This window comes from Protopterus annectens, chromosome 2.part0, assembly GCF_019279795.1.
Source record: "Protopterus annectens isolate FY-2018-M chromosome 2.part0, PAN1.0, whole genome shotgun sequence".
In the NCBI taxonomy this organism is placed as follows: domain Eukaryota; kingdom Metazoa; phylum Chordata; order Ceratodontiformes; family Protopteridae; genus Protopterus; species Protopterus annectens.
In genome coordinates, this window is record NC_056728.1 from 1,054,796,365 (window position 1) to 1,054,822,819 (window position 26,455).

Consider the following 26,455-nt stretch of genomic DNA (forward strand, 5'->3'; position numbering starts at 1 on the left):
GTTATGCACTCAAACCATGGCTGATGACATTCATCAGAACTGCACACACACCCACTGAAGAATGATATAATGAGGCACATGCTCAAACAAGAAATATCATAGAGCATGGGTTTCAGCTGCTGAAGTCATGACTACGGTGCCTAGATACATGTGGGTGAGCCCAAAAATACAATCTCTCTGCTGAAATTTTCAGTGTCTGTGCCATCCTTCACAATATTTATTTTTAGAAAACAGCCTCAACAAGATCACCAAGGGGAATGGACACACATCCCATCTCCACTGGCAAATTCACCACAGCTACAAGCAGGTGAAGAGTTAGAGGGGAAGCCAGCAGCTGCTGTAGGTGTAGCAGACATAGGCATGCACAATATGCCCTCTTCCTGGCCAAGAGACAACAGATAGCACACATACTCACCACCTAAGGGGGAAAAAACTTCATCCTATGGACATACTTACAGTAACATTGATGCTAGGCAACACTCACAGCCTTTACTTACCAATGTAATGGGTGTGTAATGCTAGTATTACACAACTCTTGTATCTGATAGACTTCCAAGGTAAGTGTTGAACCTGAAATAGGAAAAATAAATAGCTAAATACACAAAGGAATGTCATATCCTTGCATACTGTTACTTGCTAATGTAACAAAGTAAAAAGTGGGTGATTTTTACAGCAATGACATCAATATGTGACAGCACTGATTTATGTAAATAGATGCATTCTCTATCAGGTAATAGGACTCATGTATCAGAGATTCAAACATTACAAAAACCTCTAAGAAAGTAGTACAATTTTAAAAAGAGCATCACACCACATATGTAATAAGCACTCAGTCAGCTATACATCCTGGGCATTAGACAAAATACTTACGTATCCCTGAATCCAAAAGGCAGAATCAATGATATGGCATAGTTATCATAATTTGCACGGGGTATTGTTTAGGGAGGCAGGAGGCCAAGACTGACACAAAGGGTAGTGGGTGTGTGTAAGTAAGAAAGACAGACAGGCAGACATTTTGATAAAGTATCAAATGACCACTGAAACAGAATGAAATGTAAGCCTCATGACTGACAGATGTAACTGTTATGTGTGTGTCACATGGGCACTCAAGGTGAAATGTGTGTGTGAGTGAAAACAGCCAAGCTCTGTGCTAACTCTACATCCTGTAATGTTGGACAGGTGTGAGCCGTGCATCATAGAGGTAACAGTTGATCATCATCCCTAACTGCAAGAACTGTCTCTGCCTGGAGTTGCACTGCACGTTCATGCCCACAGTCAGATGCACTGCTGCTACCTGAACATGACTGATGTCTACTGGACAAGGTCTCCTCATGACTACACCTAGGACCACATCCTCATGGCCTACCACATCTGAATGTGGACACCTCAAGTCACTACCAATTCTTCACGAATAAACCAAATAACCAACAAGGACATAAATGTCAACCCAAGCTGCAGTCCAAACTTCCTTTATTACAACTTCATAAACACAAAGTGCCTCTGTTAAGCGCTTTCATCCCAAAGTTTACAGGACTTCTTCAGAACAAAGGAATAGACCCAACCCAGCCTTAAATACATGCTAAATTAGTTAATTAGGATTGATAATATCAATTACCAATCTCTTACACCTTAAAAATATACTACGCTTATTAAAAATGCATGTATATGTGTATACAGAAAAATATACATATATAAATAAAAACCTAACATTTATAAAACCATATAACACAATAACACCTAACTTTCATGAACATATATTTATCATCCTAAAATGTTTCTTAACTTTAACACACTGTTAATGCTCACACACTCATTAATTCCAGGGGGTCTTGTGGCATTCAATAGCAACTACCATTTAAGTACAGCAATATTCAAATTTTCATCTACTACAAACCATATTAGAAATATGAAGCTAACTAATGCCCTGTATAGAAACGTTAATGAACATCAGAATCATAAGTTTGGGTTTCTCGTGGTTGAACAAATAGTAAAGGATGAACAGGGGTTTGTGGTAGATGAAAATTTGAATATTGCTGAACTTAAATGGCAGTTGCTATTGAATGCCACAAGAGCCCCTGGAATTAATGAGTGTGTGAGCATTAACAGCGTGTTAAAGTTAAGAAAAATTTTAGGATGATAAATATGTTCATGAAAGTTTGGTATTATTGCATTATATGGTATTATAAATGTTAGTTTTTTATATATATATATATATATATATATATATATATATATTATATTATATTTATGTATACACATATACATGATTTTTTAATAAGCATAGTATATTTTTAAGGTGTAAGAGACTGGTAATTGGATATTATCAATGCTAATTAACTAATTTGGCATGAATTTAAGGTTGGGTTGGGTTTATTCCTTTGTTCTGAAGAAGTCCTGTAAAATTTGGGATGAAAGCGCTTAACAGAGGCACTTTGTGTTTATGAAGTTGTAATAATGGAAGTTTGGATTGCAGCTTGGGTTGACGCTTTTGTCCTTGTTGGTTATCTGACACCTCAATCACTGACAGAGCAGTGGAAATATTGGCACTATTTCCACTGACAGAGTAATGGAAATAGTGCTAATATGGGAGCATGATCAGGCATGGTCATGTTGGCTAACATCAGATAACGATGCTGAACTACATCTACATGGATGATGTCCCATTCCCAGCAGATGCTCCATCACATACACTGCCCATTCTATCATCTCCCCACTATCAAAAGTCTTGGAAAAATATGTTCACTCACAACTACTTCACCACCTCTCATGTAATGCTCTTTTATCCCCCACCCAATGTGGTTTCCATCCAGGGCATAGCACTGTCACTGCCCTTCTCTCTTTCACTGACACTATCAACAAAGCCTTAAATGCAGGGCATCCTACCTCTGTAATCCTACTGGACCTATCTAAGGCTTTTGACACAGTCTCACATACTAAGCTAGTAAATCAGCTATCAAGACTAGGCTGCTCCCCAAGATCCCTGAATTGGTTTACATCTTACTTACAAAACAGGGAATAATCAGTAAGGTGGCTAAATATACAATCTGACTACCAACCCAACAATATAAGAGTACCGCAAGGATCAATTTTAGGTCCACTAATGTTTAATATTTTCAATAATGACCTGCAAAAAGCCCCCCTAATTCAGAATATCATCCAATATGCCGATGATTCAACTCTGATATCCACCTCCAACAATTTCTCAGATCTCCTCACAATTACACAAAAGGCCTTTACTTCTATCAAATCATGGCTTATTAATGCACAACTAATGCTAAACTCCAAAAAAAGCTAAACTTTTACTTTTCTCTACAAAATCACCTGATACTGACTTCAAAATCCTTGCTAAAGACGGGACAGAATTAGAACTAGTAAAGTCAGCCAAACTACTAGGTATAACAATAGATAACATACTCACTTATGAACCACACATCCTGAATACAATAAAAAGAACTCACTTCAAACAAGGCAAACTATAGTGCCACAAGCTCTACATGGATAAATATCATAAAATAAAACTAGCTAATACCCTACTCATCCCTTCCCTTCTATACGGTAGTGCCATTTTCACCAATCTTCATACAAACCTCAGTAATAAACTACAATCCTGCTACAATAAAATAGCCAAATTTGCCTCCAAAAAAACACACCATTCTCATCACTACCAAGCAATCACCAAACTAAAATGGCTAGAATTCGCTCACCATCTAGAATATACCCAGATGACCTTGGCCCATAAACTAATCAGTAAACCTAATGAATGCTCAGCCCTCAACTCAGTCCTACAAACTTATACCCCTACAAGAACTCTAAGATCTTCCTGTTAACTCTTGCTTTCTGTAAGAAAACCCAACAAAAGAGCAGGACAATGTCTGTTCCCCCACTCTGTTGCCAAACTATGGAATAACCTACCATCTGAAATAACCCAAACTGAACACTCAAAAAGCTTTAAAGTAGCTGTAAAAACTCATTTTCTAAATAACCCATCCTACACCTGCCTCAGAAGCAAACCACCTTAAACAGCACAACAAAATACTCCTAACTTAGAAAGTACAGTTTCAAAGCCAACACTTTTCTACTGTATAATAAGGCAAAATCTTGTAAATTGAATATTTAAAATCTTTTTCAGCATCTTGTGTGAAGTAATATAAAATCCTAAAAATTGTATTTCTCACATATGTCTTCTTTGCATCTTAAACCTGTAATTGTAAATTTGTTGTTTTCTTTTGTAATGCTTTTGTGGAGGTTTTTCTCCCCAGGCTCCACTGAAAAAAAATGGGCCTCCTGACCATCTCTGACTGTAAAAATGGCAAAATCCTGTTATTGTATTTTTGAAATCTTTCTTTATCTTGTGTGGAAACATTGTACAATTTCCCGTAATTTTGCATTTTCTGATATATGTTTTCTTCTGCATCTTAAACCTGCATACTTTTTAAGATTATTGTTTTTCTTTTGTAATTGTTTGTGGAACTTTTCTCCCCGGGCCTCCACTGAAAATGGGTCTCTGACCCAGTGGACTTTCCCGGTCAACAAATGTTAATAAATAAACAAATATATAAATAAATAAAATGTCATTCAGCCAAGCCATTGCATTGGCAACATGGCAGAGGCAGAAATGCATGTCAGTCTTTGCCACATCTACCACCCTAAGCATGTCTTCAGAGGTTCATAGGCTCATAGGAGGTTACTAGGCTAATGGCCCTAGGACCTTTATAAGCCTAGCCATGTTATACCCTTGTTCCCTTATTGACCAAGTTGTATGGTCTATATTTGCAATGCAAGTCTATGATCAGCACTGACTGCCTTTATCCAAGAGGGACATAGGTGACACCCCCAATGTAAATTTACAGTCTCCCATCCAGTTGTCTTAGTTACACTTAAATAGGGTCATTGAGGAGATCTGTTTAGTATTCATTGGGAATTTGTTTCCAAAAGATCTTTTAAAGCTCCAACAAAATAAAATGCAGACAGAGATTATCAATATTCAGGCAGAGTACAACAGGTAAGCCAAACAAGCACTCCAGTGTATATGTCTTCTTAATGCTGTGGAGGAAATGGGACTTGATTGTATGCACAATGATTTGCATTCCTGCTGTAAACCTGTTTCCGTGACAAAGACAGATGACACACACAGTGTGTTTTGTAGTTTCATTAGCCTGACAGTTCAAATCTAGACTTGTGTAAAAATCTGTAAGGTGTGTTGAAAAGTATGTGTAATGTTGTTTTATTTTTATATTTTTTATTTATTCCTTTTTTAATATTACTATTTGCATGATGTGTGCCTTAGTGCAAATATGGTAAAATGGTGAAATAATGACAGCATAAATTACAACTGTGAATCAAGTGGGTGTGTAGCACATTTATTAAACATGATGAATCACAGTGCACATAGTATCTACAGATAAAAGTTCAAGTCCCACATCTGTCTCTTACTCATAAAAAGTAATAAAAATAATTTTTACAATAATAATCCATGTCAGACTCTGCAAATCTCATTTGTGCATTGCTCACCTCTGCACAATCATGGTGTAATGGCTTGGACAACAAGCAGACATTGTCAGTTTCAAAAAGCATTTGGTGTTGCATCTTTCACCTTCCATTGTGCAAACATGCTAAGCAGTGTTGTGTGAGGGTCAGGAAGCTTCCACAACACCTGCAGGTCCAGAACACCAGCAGACATCAAGCGAACACTTGTCAGTTTCAAAATAGATGTATTGTATCATGTGTAGTTTGCCACTGTGCAAACACACTAAGCGGCATTGCTCGATGGTCAGCAAGCTTCCACAACACCAGCAGGTTCAGAACACCTGCATACACCAAGCAGACACTTGTCAATTTCAAAAGGGATACATTCTATCTTCTGTGGTTTTCCACCACACAAACACGCTTAGTGGTGTTGGGCGGTGGTCAGCACACATACATAGTAATGAATGTGAATATATACAGCTCCTACCTGGTTGTTCCTGTGGCAGCAGATGTAGTTAAGGGCTACAATACAGGTCAGCCTGGAGTCTAATACAGCAAAGTCCAAAGTTTTATTACTGCTGTTACAGTTTACTTTTTATAAAAACTAACATTAGAAAAATAATTACACATGGAATAGCAGGTGCATTGAGCATACTAAAGATATTAGATATATATTACATGTGTAACTGTGGGTATCAGTAGACATTGGTTCTATAATTAAACATTTATTTTCTGAAGTTTTATGTCACAAACGTACAACACGGCAGAGGCAGAAATGCATGTCAGTCTTTGCCACATCTACAACCCTAAGTATGTCTTCAGAGGTTTATAGGTTAATAGGAAGTTACTAGGCTACTAATTAAACAATCTGAGATACAAGGTCTCAGGTCCAATGAACATTCTGTAAAGTAGTTACTGTAACAAATGCACTTGAGGTCCAACCTTTCCTGTGGCAAATGGTATAAGTTAATGTTCACAGCACAGGTGAACCAGGGTTCTAATCTAGCACATTCCCGGTTTTATTAATGCTTGTCCACTCAATTATATAAAATAAAGAACACTGTAGACATAATTGTAAATAATAACTATGTATAGCACTGGAGCTCATATGAATTATATGTGTGACTGAGGGCATACTGACAATTATGTTTCTGTAATTAAAATTGTCTTTTTTGGCCTTGGATGGATAATAGTAATATGCACATGAATTTATAAAGCAGGACCTTGTCAGGTCACACACATACAGGGTTAACCCTTCACTCTATCATGCATGTATATATAATTAATGACCATGTCTGACAAGCACTTCTTATGTGGCAAGGATGAAAAATGCCTATGTTGAAGAATTTCTCCCAGATTTAATAAAATCTGTGTAGGCATAATGTAAAGCCTACAAGGAAGGTACCATGGTCACGTATGTGGTGCTCCATCGCTAGCGTGCCATGCATATTAATGAAGGTGCATTACTGAGGGAGAGCCATGTAACATGGTTATTGAATCAGTGTAGAGAGTGTGTTACTGTGTCCAGAGATGAGTAGCACACCCCTTGCACTGTGAAAGTGCAGTTTATCAATGTATGCATTTGTATTAAATTTAAATTTTTTATGCTGAACCGCTTAGCAATTGACATGTGCCAGACATTTAAAAATAGAAACTGGATACATTTACTTATGAATGCAAAGGTCAAGTTTAAGCATAGCTGAGCAGGTTTGCGTGATGTGCCTTGGTACTCAGCGGTGCTTAAACATAGCAGAGAGGTATATGTAAAAGTATAGAAGAATTCTACACATCTAAGTAGTCAAATGGTTAGAGTGATAGCCTGCTGTGATGGCTGGTGATTTCAAATCAAAAAGGGCTGCAGGAGACAGCTGAATGGGTTGGGCCAATGGGAAGGGTGTGGCCAACTAGAAGGGGGCAGAGCTATGCTCAAAACTACAAAAAATGGGACTTTAATTAAATACGCTACCCTGGGTGCCAACCCATCATTATGACAGTCCAATCAAGACAAAATGAAGTGGAGAAGAAAAAAATATTTCAATGCATTGGCTGCATGACAGCTTACTTAATATCTAGATGGAAACAAAAAGGCTGTGAGGCATGAAAAAAATAAATTGCTTCTTAAATACATTACTGGAATGCCAGTCAAAATCAAGTATAAAAAATCAAGCAGAACTCATCTCAAACCACTTCTCCTTGCACTGTAGTTATAATTATAATTTGTATTCAGCTTTATAAAAGTACCATGTAACATGTTGAAAGTAGCAATCTCTGTGATGCCCCCCTTGTAAAAATTTTTCTTATCCAAAAAAGACCTGCTGCCTGAAACAACTATCTACTTGTTTCACGGGGAAAGCATGATCAAAGTGAAAAATGAACAGCAAGCAAGAAACAAACTCCAGATAAATTGCTTAAAGGATTACTGCACATGTTATGGCCCACACATGATAGATTGGCATTCTGTTTAGTTTATGGGTAAAGCCTGCAGAGATGACTGCAAGTCTCCAGCAAATGAAATAAGCTTCTGAAAATATTGTAATCCTGTGCTTTATTAAAAATAATGTCATATGCATTTCAGTACCTGAGGCTTATACGTTATCTAGTTATGTAAATATTCTCTGCATGGCAACAACAAAAAGGCTTTCAATGTTGATAATTATTTAACAGTATGATTATTAAAGCTTACTTGCATCTTACAATCTCAGACAAGCTTACCTGATGTTCATTAAAGCATAAAGAAGCACAAATGAACAGTATAAAAATATGACAGAAATCCAGAACATTCTGCAAAATCAAAGACAGATGAAAAGCCACTGTAGTACTTGTGTCTACCTTGGATGGGAGGATACTTTGCACACTTACACTGCACAACTGCTTCTTGCTTTGCTTGGACACATCCAGAGTCACTATATGAGGGAGTGGGGTACAACAAGTATGTCACCATTTGAAATTTCTCTGGCTGATGGTGATGGCCCTGACATATTTGTCATACCTCTCAACCTCAGAGCAAAAACCTGGAAAAAGCCATAAATAGAAGTGGGACAAAGGCCCCAAAATAGGGAAAAAAATTAAATATTGCTCTTATAAACTTAGAAGAAAGATAATAGAATAGTAGGTCTTGTATTAATTTGAATTTTCTGAAGAGTATGAAATCTGAAACTCAAATGTCTGTCATTATTTTCTAACTTCAATCTTTAATAATTTATCACTAATTTGCCAGAAAACCACAATTTTATGAAAGAAGGGCCAAAAATGTGATGCAAAAATATAAAATAGCCACAGAATACATCTGGGAACCTGTCAAAGAAGGGACACTTTTAATATTAGTACTGTTAAGTTGAGCAGCTGTCAAAATAAGAGAATCTACATGCATTTCTGAAATAAAAGTAAACTCTGATCATTACAATTATGTATTAATTGTAAACCCTCCACGTTTCTTCCAGAATTGCCATTTTGCAGAAGGGATTATTAGGGGGAGAGGAACATTTTGAGCCAAAATCAGGGATAGTTGAGAGGTGTGGATATATCAAATTCTATAAAGCGATTTATTTGCACATATCTCTCAACCTCTTAACGCAGGAAATCTGGACAAGGTCAAATATATTGGGGGAACAGGCAAACAGTACTAAAATTGCTCTTGTATAAACTTAGTTGATAGAATAACAGGTCTTGCTTTACCATGCATGTTTCTGAAGGGTATGAAGTCTGAAACTCAATGTCTGTCATTATTTAGTGACTTCATTCCTAAATGATTTGCTAGAAAACCACAAATTTTATGAGGAACAAACCAAAAATAAGAAGCAAAAATCTATTCATTCTGCAATAATCTGGACATTTGAGAGGTATAGTTCAGCCATGAAAATTGTGTGGCAGAAATCCTACACGATGGTCTTAGCTCCCTAAGTGTGGACAATAAGTACCCCCCTCAAAAAAAAAATGAAGATCTAAAAGAAGTGATTGCTTCATAGATTTATACTAGGCTAACTGTCCTCAGGAGCCATTTTAAGCCTAGCCAATTACTCTCTGTGAGAATCAAACCCTGCTCCTTTTCTTTCTAAGGTAAGCACCTTAACCATTATGCCAACCTTCCACCCTTCAATCGGGCTTCATCACTTTCAGTAGCATTCAGACTCAGTGAAAATATTCAGTAACAAAAAAAGTTTGTGCTTCTAGACATTTGATTTAACTGGTTCCTACTTGAACACATCCAGCCAAGAAACTGGGAGGGGGCATACTGGAGCTGATCAGATAATCAATAAACACTTCCTGATTGTATTAAATTATATTCCTTGTATAATACAGTACAGTTGTTAGAGGCCATTTTAAATTTATTATTTTTGAACATTTTCCCAGTAAACAATGAAAGAAAATGCATGCACCAATAATGACAAAACTGCCCAATTCAGAACATTTCCATCATAAAAGTCTACTAAAACTTCTACAATCCAACAATATCAGTAAATATGCACAATCTCTGCAGAAGTAAAAGTCATCTAAATAATTCCACATTAAATAGGTCTTTAACTAATGAAGAGGTTGCTGCTAGCAAACAACTTTATATTTCATTGTTTCATCTACAAATAAAGTGCCTGTTTCCTTTAAGGAATAAATTGCCTATGTTACATTAAAAAAATAATAAGCTAGTAATATTGCAATAGGGAATGGATGTCAAACTGATAACAGGTTCATAGTTACTAGGTATCTCCACCAAAGAGGACATTCTCAGGACTGCAGCATCCACCCCCTTTAAAAGTACAGTATCAGAAATACATCTACATACTGTGGGAGTAGAACCCACAGCCTTCTGCATCAAAAGCAAATATTCAACCTGTTATGCTATTTACAATGTAAGCAGACTCTGCATAGGCAGTACTAAACTTCTCTTCCTCTGAAGCTCTCAGCTCCTTGTAAAATCCACTTGACACTCAACTGCATCTCTCAACTTTGCAGCTCAAGAAATCTGGAAAAAGCCAACATTTATTGGGGGTGGACAAAAGCCCAAAAACCAGGAACACATTTTAAACAGTGATTGCATAAACTTGGAAAGTTGCTAGAATAAAATGTTGTGTTATCACCATGCATTTCACTACCAAGTATTGAACCCAGGACCCTGTGCACTGCAGTCAAAGCAACATACCACTATGCCAAATCAGCCATTTCTTTATAAGCATGAAGACTAAAACTTAAATGGCTATCATTTAGTGAATTCAGTTCTCAACCTCTTTGTTCAAAACACCTGGACAAAGCCAGTAATGAGGGAATACAGCCAAATGGGTGGGGCCAACAGGAAGGGGTGTGTCCAACTAGAAAGGGGCGGAGCTATGTTCAAAACCAAAAAAAAAATGGGACTTTAATTAAATATGCTGCCCTGGGTGCCAAACCATTATTATGAGAGACCAATCAAGACAAAATGAAGTGGAGAAGAAAAAAATATTTCAATGCATTGGCTACATGACAGCTTACTTAATATCTAGATGGAAAGAAAAAGGCTGTGACGTATGAAAAAATAAATTACTTTTTAAATACATTACTGGAATGCCAGTCAAAATCAAGTATAAAAAAACAAGCAGCACTCAACTCAAACCACTTCTCCTTGTACTCCAGTTCTAATTATAATTTGTATTCAGCTTTATAAACATACCAAGTAACATGCCAAAAGTAGCAATCTCTGTGATACCCCCACTTGTAAAAATGTTTCTTATCCAAAAATGGCAAGCTGCCTGATAACAACTATCTACTTGTTTCATGGGGAAAACATGATCAAAATGAAAAATGAACAGCAAACAAGAAACTAGCTCAAGATAAATTGCTTAAAGGATTACTGCACATGTTATGGCCCAAACATGATGGATTGGCATTCTGTTTAATTTATTACTAAAGCCTGCAAAGATGACTGCAAGTCTCCAACAAATTAAATGAGCTTTAGAAACAAATTAAATGAGCTTTTGAAAACACTGTAATCCTGTCCTTTATTAAAAATAATGTCATATGCATTTCAGTACCTGAGGCTTATACGTTATCTAGTTATGTAAATGTTCTCTGCATGGCAACAACAAAAAAGCTTTCAATGTTGATAATTCTTTAACAGTATGCTTATTAAAGCTTACTTGCATCTTATAATCTCAGACAAGCTTACCTGATTTTCATTAAAGCATTGCTACTTAAAAACAGAGCAACAGGCACTGCAAAAACATGTATTTTCTGAATAATAATAAGCATAAATGAACAGTATAAAAATATGACAGAAATCCAGAACATTCTGCAAAATCAAAGACAGATGAAAAGCCACTGTAGTATTTGTGTCTACCTTGGATGGGAGGATACTCTGCACACTTACAGTGCACAACTGCTCCTTGCCTTGCTTGGACACATACAGAGTCACTACATGAGGGAGTGGGGTGCAACAAGTATGTCACAATTTGAAATTCCTCTGGCTGAATGTGATGGCCCTGACATATTTGTCATACCTCTCAGAGCAGAAATCTTGAAAAAGCCATAAATAGACGTGGGACAAAGGCCCAAAAATAAGGAACATTTTTAAATATTGCTCTTATAAACTTAGAAAGATAATAGAATAGTAAGTCTTGCATTGGTATGAATTTTCTGAAGGGTATGAAATCTGAAACTTAAATGTCATTATTTTCTAACTTCAATCTTTAATAATTCCACTCATTTTCCAGAAAACCACAATTTATGAAAAACAGACCAAAAAATGTGATGCAAAAATATAAAATAGCTACAGACTACATCTCGGAACCTGTCAAAGAAGGGACACTTCTTAATATTAGTACTGTTAAGTAAAGCAGCTGACCAAATAAAAGAATCTACATGCATTTCTGAAATAAAAGTAATCTGTAACTCTGATGAACCAATCCTCAGCAACACGATGGTAACCAAAAAGCAGGCAAACTCTTTACAGAAAAAACAGTTTATTGCAGCAATAAAGGCTCTCCACAGCATAAAACATTAACGATAAAAATCCACAATACATTTTTGTCTATCACTTCATCAGATGTACAAAATAATAACACATCAAAGACCCTTTATATACATACCCCAATTCAAGCCACCCAATGAAAGTCTACCCTTAATTAAATACATATACATAAATGTTTATACAACTAAAATGTACTGTTCCATATATATTAAATAAATAATCACACTATGAAATGTCATGGACTCTATAAAAATTCACTTTAAATAGATATATAATTAATTAAGTCACACTAAAAATAAAAACAATCCTGATATATGTCCATTTCATGTTAAAATAATAAAATCTCAGAATGATGAATACTCCCTTCTAGTGGAAAATCTATTAATTTTTTTTTATATAAACATAAATAATAGTTCTTATAAAAATGTATTAACTACATTAACATATTAACTTAAAAATATTAAATAAATATAAAAAACATAGTTAAATAAACATACTAAAAGATAAAAGGTTGTTAATTTGAACTACTATTTATAGTCTAGCTGCCCTTAACCTAAGAACTGGAAGTAGGGAAACCGCATCATTTAATCCAGGTGATCTACTGGACTCCAACAAAATCTGCCAGTAGAGTTGCCTGTATTCAATCATTGTCTCCCACATTCCCCCTCTCATATCTTTAGTCATTTCTTCTAGGACAAAAACACTAAATTTAGCCCTGTCACATTGTATGCTTATATAGGGCATCATTAATATATTTAGTATGTATTGCATTTAGGTGTTCATATATTCACCTCTTTAATTTCCTTTCAGTTTTACCTACATAGAACACATAACATACACATATAGCTAAATATATAACACCGCTACTATTGCAGTTACTATATTACTTTGCTGTTAAGGTTCTTTTTCTAGGATCTAAAACAATGGATCCTTTATTAATAATGTAGGGACACTGAGCACACCTACCACATTTAAATGTCCGCCACCTACATCGATTTGTACTCCCTTTGCCCTTTTGCTGACATTGAAGAATATTCTTAATATTAAGCCCTTTCCTATAAATACATTTAAAAGGAGTATCAAAATCTAGCTTTAAATCAGGCAGTTTACTAAACCTAAGCCATTCCTGTTCTACAGTCTTACTAATAATACCCAAATCACCACTGAAATCAGTGATAAATGTTGAACAAAAATTCTCATCACATTGTTTAAAATCGGTCTCATCATGTACAGACTCTGAAGTCATATCTATTACACCTAAAATGGGGGCATATTTATTTTCCCTTTCTCCTTTGACCTCACTCATAACTTGTTCAATCAAGGTTACAGAGTAACCCCACTCAATAAACATATTACATAAATGTTCACATTCCCTAGCAAATTCTTCCTCATTTGAAGTCATCCGATTTATTCTAACAAATTGACTCTTAACAATACCTTTCTTATGGTGGTAAGGGTGGGCAAAACACCTGGAGAAAGCCAATAATGAGGAAATACAGCCCTGAAACATATTCAGTGAATTCAGTTCTCACCACAGCTCTCAACCTCTTAGCACAAAAAAGCTGGACAAAGCCAATAATGGGGGAATACAGCCCCAAAAATAGGGAACATTTTCAAATATTGATCTTATAAACTTAGAAAATTGCTAGACTAAAAAGTTTTGTGTTACCATGTATTTTCTGAAGAATAAGAAGTCTGAAATTCAAATGCCTATCATCATTTAGTGAATTCAATCCTTCACTGATTACAAAAATCCAGAAAACCACAGATTTTATGAGGAACAGAACAGAACAAAAATATGAGGCAAAAATCTGGACAGTTTTCACACGTGGTGGTGGGTAGGGAATTCAGGCTCTTGCAACCTGTATCCAAGGTTTGGGGTTTGAGCCTGAGTAACTCTAGCCACTGGAGCATCAAACACACACACACACACACACACACACACACACACACACACACACACACACACACACACACACACCAGCTTAGTTGAAACTGTATTCCCCTTGCAGCAACTTCCCTCGTAAGAAATACAACAAAATCCCTTGCCTTGTAGCAGTTACCTGTATTCCCTTGCAACAGCAGCTTACACACCCCAGCTTTGTTGAAACTGTATTCCCATTGCAGCAGCTTCCCTTGTAAGAAATACAACAAAAATCTCTTGCAGCAACAGCTTCTTGTTACTGTAACCTTCCCTTGTAAGCAGCAGCAATACAACAAAATCCCTTGTAGCATCTCATTCATGGAACCTTCCCTTGTAAGAAATGCAACAAAACCCTTGCAGCAACAGCTTCTCATTCCTGGAACCTTCCCTTGTAAGCAGCAGCAATACAACAAAATCCCTTGCAGCATCTTGTTCCTGGACCCTTCTCTTGTAAAAGAAATACAAATCCCTTGAAGCCAGTTATGTTGCAGTCCAATCCCCCCCCCCACATACGTGACTGCAGACATTGCAGTCCAATCCCCTTCCAGGCTATGCGGTTTGTAACCATATAGAGTTCTGGGCATCAGTGTACAGATGCCTTCTCTTTGTAATCCGGACTGGTTAACCAGCAGTTCAGATTCGCACACATGTGCAGTTCATTCTGGGATCACAGTGCATGCATGCGCAGTTTGTTCTGGGATTGCAGAGCTAAAATTTCTTCTTTCGATTTTTACAGTTGGGGGGCTGCAGTCCTGCAATCCGATAGCATGAGTCACCCCTGGTGACAGCTGTATGTGCAGGGTTGAATACACAGATTATTAAACATTTATTTTGCAAATACAAATTATGGCAATTATTTTTTAATCCTGATTTAGCGCCTTCTGTGTGGAGTCTGCATGTCCTCCCCACGGTGGAGTGGGGTTCAAAAGACATGCATGAATAGGCGTGCCTTCATTGAAGGTTGGGCATTGGGCTGGCACCTCGGCACCGTAAAAATCGACTGCCAATCATTAGTGGACCAGAGTTCCACTGTGGCGACCCCTAACCAGGAAAAGCCGAAAGAAAAACAAACATTTTTGAATCTGGCTTTGTTGCACTCATCTAAGCTCTGCTAAGCACAGCTAAGCCTTGCCAAGCACTGCTTAAACAAGGAATGTTTTAGCACCGCTTAGCTGGTTTGTGCATTGCTAAGTGGTGTGAAGCACTGCTCAGCATTTGCCAGTCTAAGCACTGCTCTGCTCAGCTAAGTTGGTTTGCACACCACTAAGCATTGCTAAGCACTGGAAGTTCAAGTACTGCTGAGTTCAGCTAAGCCAGTTTGTGCAATACCATGTGACATGCCACATTTTTAAAAATGGCCCAATGATGTGCAAGGGTGGAAAAACAGGCTTATTTAAGTGCAGCAGGCTGGAATATAGCATGATCTGTTGGAGTTTGAACCATGCAGGAACCATGGCAGATGTTGGAGAGGGTGCAAGCTTCCAGGCTTGTAGGTGGGGCATTCTGGAGTCCAGGGTCATGGACTACTAGTGAAATACCATGATGTCTGGCTGCTGCAAGGCCGGTATCAGGGATCAAAGTATACGTCGGAGGCCTGGAACTGGCTGTCATGTGATCTCACGAGTGCAACAGGTATAGCCTGCAAAGATGAGCAGGTTCATCACCATTTCAATGATCTGAAGTGGCAGAAGAGGGGACTTCTGGACACCTGGGTCCAGGATGCTTGGGATGGGAATGCCCCACAAATTTGTATGTTCTGTTAGCATTGTTTTACCAGTACCTAATCTGAATGTGTGATGGTCAGGTACACATAATGGTGTGCTTCTCTCCCTACAGCTGCAGAGGAGAGAACTCACAACCTAGAGGCCCATGCAGGGCACCTGGCTAGGTTGCACCATGAGTGTGGTGAGTGCAGATTAATTTGCAATCTATAGTGATATACACAAGATAGAGTAATTCAGTCACTTCCAGTAGGTGCATACTGTACAGATTTGTGTAATGGAATGAATGTGGATGTAGGACTGCAATAACTGTTTACTGCAAAGTATAGTGCAATAAAGATTAAAGCATTAAACATTATAATGTTAAAGAAATAAAGATTCGACTGCAATAATTGTGGAATTACAGCTGTATTGCAACACCTGCATTATCCCAAATGTTGTTTAATAAAGACTCAGAAGTATGAGAATAACTGCATGAAGGTACCCCTAATAAAGCTGTTTTGTGCAATATGAGTGTAAGGAGGGCTGTTGTTCATGAAATAGAGTATGACATCTGCTGTGAAATAACACAAATAATACCAACTAACTGACTCACTGTTAGCTGAGAAAGAGTGTTATGCTAAACTGTAGATTTAGAGCTGTACTACAAGATATATGCATTATGAAATTTTCTGCACTAACATCTGAAGCAATACCAGGAACACCCAAGGTATATTGTGTATATAAGGATTTTCTTGTGTTAAGCATTGCATTTCAGCTATATGTATTCCTGCTCTGAGCTATGGTGCTGCAGGTAAGTATGAAACTGTTAATAGCTGTAGACTGCAAATATATTATCTGCAACCGAATATGGGTCAGGTAGCCAACTCAATACTCCGATATGGTTTCTACACATCACAGATATTTCCATCCACTAAGAGTTTATTGTGTACACCCGAATTCTATGTATTAATGTGCAGTTTACCTAGTACCTCTGTTATGCATGAATCTCATGCATGTGTGTTCAACTGTCACTGCAGTCTTGTATAAAACTGTACTACTATTACAAGGTCATATTTTGTTTCCAGGTGAGCTGTAGGCAAATATCAGGCAGTCAATAGTCAGCAGTGGCTCAATTTGTTAAATGCTGTCTCTGATGTACAGTTTGTCACACACAGACTTGGGTTCAAATCCAGTGACAAGTACCAATAAATATTAATGAATCAGTTATGTATTGCTAACAGATTTTCTTCCAACAGGTATTACAGATAAATGGGTGCAGTAGCCCTTATTATGGGTTAATAATTTGTGTGTTCAGAGGTAACAGACTGTTAACAGTATTAATCAGGAATGTGATAAGACATCATAAAATAAAGGCAACAAGTACAATACTAATAAAAAATATTACAATAAATAAAATGCGTAATCTTGCTATGGCTGTATGCCTGGTGTGTCTGTGAACATTTGATGGTCTAACCCCATGCCTGCCAAGGATGGCATGACAGTTGTTTACTCTCTGTGCTGTACATGATACATGTCTCTCAAGTTCACTCTGTCACAGACTGTAATCACTGTCACCTAATCCCTCTGTTACAGATCTATCCTTGACATAATTATGTCAATAGCACAGTCATACTACATCAGTCCACGGTACATCTTGGTAGTCATATAGGTCCACCTGGCATGTGATAGTCTTCTGTAGTTACGTATCTGTAGGTGCTACAACTTGGCCCATACTGTCCCATGCGGATAGCTTGAGAGATATGTACATGCTACAGCAGCTATAGGCACTGTTATACATAAAGGAAGGGCAGACCTGTAGAGTAATTAACAGTGCGGTCACAAACTATATAGCCTATACTGGTACTAATGCACTGTATTTCTCTGTGCCCCCACCCCTTCTCTTCATTATAATTTATTATTGTTATACATCGGTTATGGTTTACTATTAACAAATGTTGTTCTCTAAACATTATGTTGGGCCTTGTGCTTTATTATTGTTATGTAGTACAATGGTTGCATACTAACATAACATGTTGAATTACCTATGCTGTTAGCCTTTTGTCGTAACTGTTACTGGCATGCTGTTACTAGACTGACTGTTGTCTCACCTAATATTTTGCTTCATATAATATGCAAAGTTATATTACTGGGTTGTTTGCAATGTTTTGGCATGCTGTTATAACTAACTAAAATGCTATGTTCATTACTAATCTATGCTATGTTCATTACTAACCTATACACATTGAAATACCTCACCACCTCAGGGAATGGGGCCTGTCCCCCCTGGGAGTGGGGGCGAGGGGGTGTTGTCACCCAGGATCAGCCACCGGTGATGGTGCAGAGGATAGTGCATTGTGGTTATGAGAAATGCCTGCTCCAGACTGAGGGCAGATTGGCCAACCTGGAGGGGCAGGGTGGCACTGGTGCACAGCCTCCAGACCAACCACCTTTGGGGCAGTGAAATAACAGTGTTGATTGCCAATGGGTGGGGACCTCAGTCACACTGCTGCCTTCTGGGGTCACATGGATCTCTGATTTTACAACACCCTCACTGTTCAAGGTGTTTACCCCACTCACGTGTCACACTCCACCCTGTATGTTGTCATGTCTGTCATGTCTGTCTGCAAATGCAACCTCTCCTACCCAGCTTACCTCCCCACATGTACCTATATCCCTTCCCCAACATTCCACTCTCTCCTTAAAAAAAGGGCATCTGTCCCACAAAATATATATATATCATCCCATACACAGCTCTCCATTTCACACCTTCATGCAGTGGACTCAATTAATTATTACATGAATTAATCAACACAGTTATGATGCCCTCAGCCCTGTCTCTGGAGTATAAGGCTCCAAATTCCAAATTCTGTACAACCTGAACAGTTGTTGCTGTACAAGAAATGGAGAGTTATGGTATTTTCCTACACCCATCCTGCATGTCCCTACCTGCCTTTCAGCATGTTTTCCCCCTACTTGCCCCCATTTCACCACTTTCCTAGCACCCTTTTTTTCTTTTATTTTTTATAATTAGTATGGGTTTATGGGGAGCTAAGTGGCGTGGTGCATCACTCAAACCCATCTTATGTGCTTCTGACAATGTTAGGTACATCTGCAAAATGTTACCCTTGCCACATCTCAAACCTGGGCCCCTGTCAACTACAGCACAGTGCATTAGCCCACTAGGTCACTCAGCTATGAATTAAAACTGCTGCTTCCATCAACATATTCTGATTGTCACTGACACACTGCAAGTACATATAATGGGGAAATTGGCAGTGTACATGGGACTGTGATGCAGACACTGCACCAGTACACAGCCAAATAAATAATAATGGATGTACATGAGGGATGGGTAGCAGGTATAGCTGTCAACTGTACGGACTATTGCAGAATGTCCATAGCTGTGCTAGGTTTGGCATGGTTTTCACAAAAACATATGTGTCTGCTAAACTACTGGTAAGTCATTAAAATTGAGGTTAAATGATCATGACATACATTTCAGTGTCACACCTCATATCTATCGGAAAACACATGCTAATGCAATTCTGGTATCACAGTGCCAATATATCTTGCAAATACACCTACTGCAGCAGTGTCTCAGTAGCTCAGTTTGTTAAATGCCTTGCATGCAGTAGAGTTTGCCACCACAGTCCTGGGTTCCAATCCAGTGCATTGTACTTCAATTACATTCTTGTGAATACAGCAAATAATGACTGAGTCATGAAATTTTCACCAAAACAGGTTGCTGCTACTGAATTAACTGCTACCCCTGTTAGCAAGTCAAAGGCCTGTAGGTAGGGACACACTGCACATATTCGTATAGCCTACCTACATCTCACCTACTACTCTCTGTTTGGCACTGTTACATAACAGATATACCTTAACCACATGCCTCGACTAAACTGTTATGGGTACCCTCACCCTGGCTGTGCTGTAATGACAGAGCAGACACTGCTCCCTCAGAATCACATACAGCTTGCTGTCCTCCAAAGTGTTCCCACTTCCCACTATGAGTCCTAAGCAAAAAGCAGCAGCTTCAGGCTGCAACATATGCAGCTGTATGTTAAGCTACCTGCCACAGACCTACCATACCTCACACTCTTCTAGAACACACAACACCCATACATAAAGAGGTGGGGGTATAGTTCAAGTGACAGGGAGATGTGTCATAGTCTTCCCCTACAAATATTCAGAGCTGATAGACCAGCAGCTACTGCAGCAGCTTGCATATTCTGATGGGTATGACATCTGACGCTCACATGTCTCTTCCCCCTTACTGACCTCAACCCATAATGTTTAACACTGAGCTGCCAGATAATCACAGTCATTTGACAATGGTCAAACATAGCATGCAAAACTGTGGACATACCTCATAAATCTCAACAATGAACAGTATTTGTACCTACCCATTGCGATGCTGTAGTCTCCACACCTTACTAATGACTATCTCACACACTAAGAAAGGGGCCACGGCCTACATGAAGGCTTTAAATATTGCACTGTTGTGCCATGTCATTGACTAATGAAAGGGCTACCCAGCTGTTCTGGATGAAATTAGCAAGTCTGTGCCATGGATTGGTGCACAGGCAATCACCTGTTATTGAGCATTACCTACAAAAGGCAAGCAGCTACCTATGGAAAATAGGTCTGTAACTTGCTTTACCAAGATAGACTGCAATTTCAGAAGCATTTTCCTTGAGGATTTGTGCACAAAAGGTTTACATCACTCTACCAGGTATGTAATACAAGTCCCCATATAATGGAACCCAGATGGGAGGATGCAGTTATGGAGAATATGGATTACAAAAGTAGGCCTGTAGTACATCTCTGGGAATGACATGTTGGTGATAGTCTGCTATCCAACAGCTACAGGCATGCCTCTCAACTGTGTCTGCTGTGAATTACATCACAGCTGTGGCTCTATCGCTCCCTCCTACAATGGTCAGCTCCTGTATGAATTCTACTGGCTTATGTGTTAGACATATTGACAGTAAGTAAGGGTGGACACAGCTGTCATATCACATGATGTACTGTCATACAGCTCCTCTCAGTCTGTGAATGTCACACAGGCATAGTTCAGACACTGAAAAGGTGTCCCTGGCTGTCACAGATGTACTCTGGCTAGGTCACAGTTGAATCGACATTTGTATGTCAGTGCTTGAGTGCTATGGCTAACATACCTGGCAACCCTCTACAGCAGGATATCAGGTCATAGCCATTACTACTGTGGGGACACAGGCCAAATCTCAGAAACAAAGTGTACATATTGGTCATCCAAAGTAAGTGTACGAATAGAGTAACAGATATTACTGTAGCATAACTGTTTTCTGAGGGTTCTGGCATGTGATAGCCAGATTCTCTATATTCTGAGAACAACCATCAATTATTGGCCAACCACTTGTCAGACTTCCACAAGTTTGTGCAAAAAGGACCACATATATCAGGCACATGTACACATTCAGCAAACATATGTGTACTGTAGAGGTATGATGCCTACAGGGAGGATATACTACAGCAGGTTTGCATTACTGTCTGTCATTGTGGCACACTGATGTTGCTGGACTGTCTCCATATAGGTGTGATAAAACACACTTATGTGTCTGACAGCGGCTGCAGGACATAGTAGTGGTATGTTGCCCATAGGGGACACACCACAGTAGATGGCATTGACGGGTGTTGAGACATAAAGCACACTCTGTCATGGCACACAGGGACATAACTGATATTGCAACTATGTTGGTGATAGCGACATACATAGTGTGTTGATAGACTATGGGGTATGGAGTGGGAGGTAGCAGTGGATAGTGCAGGCCAATTTGGATGTGCAGGGTCTGTACATAAGGGATATCAATGTATCTGGTTCTGGGCAGCAGATATGGTTAATGAGACATGGCAAAGGGCTGCCACTGGGGCTGGGATCTGTGCTGCCATGGGTGGAGGACCTGCAGCAGAACAGCTACTCTCGGCATCGTGGAGGTGGGTGCCACTGCATCCACAGTAGAGGAACGTCTAGGTAAGCTTCCTGTGTTCATCACTGTAATACTGTATCAGTCAATGTGGAAGCCTCTGCATACCAGTACATGGGTGTCAGGTCTGTCTGCATTGGGGAGATGGTTTGGTTTTAACACACAGTTGTGCACACATACTCAGAATGTTAGCAATGTAGGCAGTATTACAGTAGCTACTGTACATGTTGATATATGCACATATTACCTTTTAACAATGCCACATTTGGTATTGCTGACAATACCTCTCGCTGACATTTATATAGGTACATCAGGTGTGGCCAGAGTCCAAGTTTCTGTACCTGGTAAGTGTGATACTGTTGTTGTATTGATCATATATACCCTAATAATATTAACCACTGACATTTTGCCTTAAGCACAACTGTTATGCTTTGCCAGAGTATAATACTTGTATGTTTAATTTCATAGGGGTTAACTGATGTGCATTGAATGGGTAATCACAGTTGTGTATTTGCAGGAGCAGTAAGACATTTGCACTTATTTTTGAGAAGGTTTATGCAGTCTGCTATACAGGAGGCAATCACTCATAGATGCCTGTTCACAAACAATATGGAGATGGAACATACCTGAGGAGTGATACTAGAACTAGTATGCTCAAGATGAGTTCACTGTGTTTTAGGTGTAGGTCTATCACATACAATGACATATTGCTTATCACACAGGTGTTTAGTACTGGCAACATTAACTGGACATAGCAGTAGTGCATGTTATAAACAACATGTCTTGTATGTGTATGTTGTAGTCTGCTTATGTATTGTGCATGGGATCAGAAATAAACTGTAGTATGTATAATGCAGTTGTGGCTCCTCAGCTACATATGCATGTGTGTGGATTACCATGCATAATAATGCAGGTAGTAATGTACTTATTTTTTCTTCCTCCTCACATGTGAACTTGGGGGTTGTAATCTGCCCCCTGAAAATCTGATAGTGTCTCATTGGACCCTGATGATGATGATGGCCATAGTGAGGTGCTGGTGGGGTTGTTGGGGGCTGAATCTGTTCCATGGGTTGACATACCACTTCCTCCCCCAGTGTCCCCACACACAGTCAGTATGCCCACACATATCCAGTCCCCTGTGGCCACAGATATTGGACAGTCAGAGTGTGGCAACATCAAACAGGAGAGTGTGGCAACTATGGCATCAGTGAGTGTAGATACTAGCCATAGCCAGAGATCTGGTGAGGTCCCACACAGGCAGATTGATGGGTGCTTGAAGGAAGACTGCGGCTCAACAACCACCTGTCACAGGTGTCACATCACTGGTCACTTGATGCATGTTTTGGTCCATCATGGAGGCACAGGCACTTTCCAAATGCAACACCAGAGGAATGCTCAGGATCATGGATGCATCACTGTCTGACATCCATGACTCCCTCCACCACATTAGTGATGTCATGCATCATTTCACTGATGTAGAGGACAGATGGTGGGTGAGACATTGTCAGTCCTTGACCGCACATTGTCTGTGCTAGAACATGTGATGGGAGTAGGACATAGGACACATGGCCGTAGGTCAGCAACAACATCCGCTGACAGTCTATGTGGCTGTGCACACTCATGGTCCCATAGTGGCAGTATCTCCACCACTACAGAAGGGAGGGTGTTGTCCACACCATGATGTGGCAGGCCATGGGCACATGGTCCTGGGCAGCCCTGTGAGAGACATGGGCCCAGTAGACACCAGTCACCGTCAGCGACTAGTACCACATCTGACACTGGGCATGCTGGGGCCAGTGCCACTCCTGGCAGAGGCAGTTTCCGTGTTTGTGGCCAGAGACAGTGAACTGTCCATTCTGCCATGTACAGTCCACAGCTGTTCAACATACCAACTTGTAGGGCTAGCACATGACTTGACAGTGTACACACACACTCAAACATCACTGTCACATGAAGTTCACCAACATACACTCATGGCACCTCTCCATGGCCCAGCTAACCAGCACCCCTTCCTGATTCACACACACAATGTCAACTGTTTGGCTCACCCTAAGCCTCTGGCACCCCCACACCGCAACCTGTGCATGTGATGATACCTGTACCACATCCCTGCCATCCATACCATAGATGCAGGGAGATGCAAATATTTGTCTGATGCGCAGGGTGACTACATTATATTACATAACATTTTGTAGTGTGGTAGTGTTATGCCATGACAGGTGCTGTCTACTGGTACGTGTCATGAGTACACATCAAAGGGTTTGTACCTTTGTTGCATGATGTTAGATTGGCAGTAGTGTTGCAGACTGACAGATATCTCTCAGAACTTTGTATGCTTCTGTTCCAGGGGTCTGAATGGCTATGCTGTGGAGACTTGGCAGCAATACAGTGGCTCAGGATGGAATGGCAGCAAGGCAGAAATATGGCATCAGCAAGGTACGGCTGTATATGTGCATGGTTACTTAGGTGCACATGTGTAGAACAGTGCGTCAGGGACAGTGGGGGCAGACAACATAATCCTGCATGCAAACCCCATGACAAGGCATGCTACCCTTGATATGTGTCACCTGGGTGTTCTGTACTTAGAAATGTAGGTGGTGGCAAATTGCATTTATGCCTAGGTAGATGTGGGCTATTTAGGGCTATCAGCTACTCACAGGGTCTTAAAATGTATAACCATTTCACATAGATAGGCACACTGCTGCAAGGGGATATATTTGCACACACGCACACAGTTGCTGTTATTGAGATTAGCACTAAGTACTTATCACAAGTGCCATGGAGCTTATTTCTTATGAGGTTGACAGCCAGTGCTGTTAAGGTGGATGACATCAGCAGGCCTTGTAAAGGAGGCTAATGGGGGGGGGGGGGTTGACAGGTAGGCATGGGACCTTAAAGCGTGAAAGCCTTGGACACAGATAAGCCCACTGTTGCAAGAGCATATATTTGCCCACACACACACACACACACACACACACACACACACACACACACACACACACACACACTTGCCCTTATTGAGATTACAACCCCTGCCTATCTAGTAGTTTACACTAAGTACTTATCGCATGTGCCATGAAGCTTATCTGTTTTGAGAGTGTCTGCCACTGCTGTTAAGATGGATGACATCAGCAGCTGTTGGCAGTGAGGCCAATGTTGTGGATGATGCTAATCACAGGGCCATAAAAATTACTGACCATTGCATAGACATAGGCCTGATGGCATGCCTGTACTGCTGTATGGGAAATATCTATATACACATATACACACATACAAGGTGGCTGATGTGAGATTAGAACCCCTACCTACCTACTATTACACACTACAGCTCACAATACTAGTTGCACATGCCACTGGTTACATTGGGTGTACATGTGGCTGCAGCCACAGTACTTGTGGGCTACACAAAGTGGCCTTGTATTACACAGCCTGTGTGGCCTGCAGAATGATTCTGCTTTATGATGTTACTGTATCTAGTGTTGTAGCCATGGGGTACCTGTTAATACCCCTGCTATGTGTGTACAGGTACCAGTATCACAATTTCTGGCTGTTTGCAGTTTGCTAGGTGGAGAATTGGCTAATGATAATATGGCTTGTCCAAGTCCTGCATTGCAGCCATTGCACATTACACCACCTGCTCACTATTGTCTGTCTACAGGGTGAGATTCCACAAGGCACAGGGTTCTGTGGTTGGGTGGATTATGTCATTATGCAGCTATGGTATTTTATCATCAGACAACAGTTGTGTGTATAGGTACAGTTAACCCAAGCATTCTTCATGTAGGTGTGGAGATTTGTGCATCCCCACACACATATACACATGTGGGTGTGTATGTGTGTGTGTGTGTGTGTGTGTGTGTGTGTGTGTGTGTGTGTGTGTGTGTGTGTGTGTATTACATGGATGTCAAGTTAGCTGTAGCTGTGTATGTGCATTATGTAACTGTCATATAGATATATGTGGAGGGTGTAAATTACTGTGCACCTTTATAGGTTCATAGGTTGGTACTAGGCTATTGGCCCTAGGGCCTATACAAGTCTAGCCATATCAATTTCCTGGCTATTTCTTTCCACACTATTTACTTCCCTGGATCCCTGTCTAACAGGGCGACTGACTTGATCCCCGGGGTGAATTTACTTTCTCCCATCCAATTGTCAAGGTTCCTTTTGAAGAGGGCCAAAGAGGCACTCTGCTTGACATGTATGGACAATCTATTCCAGAGTCTGGAGAGTCTCTGGGTCAGAAACCTATCCCTCCAGCATGTTTTATTTATTGTGATGACAAGGTTTAGATCCCTGGAGTGTGTGGCTCTGAGGGATTGGGATTTCTTTAAGTGTAGCATGTCCAACAGCTCTGGGTTTGACATGGCCTTGTATGTTAAGCAGAGATCGCCTCTGAATAGACAATATGCGACAGAGTATAGCTGGAGTTTTTTAAGGTAGTCAGCATAGGGCATCTGCTTTA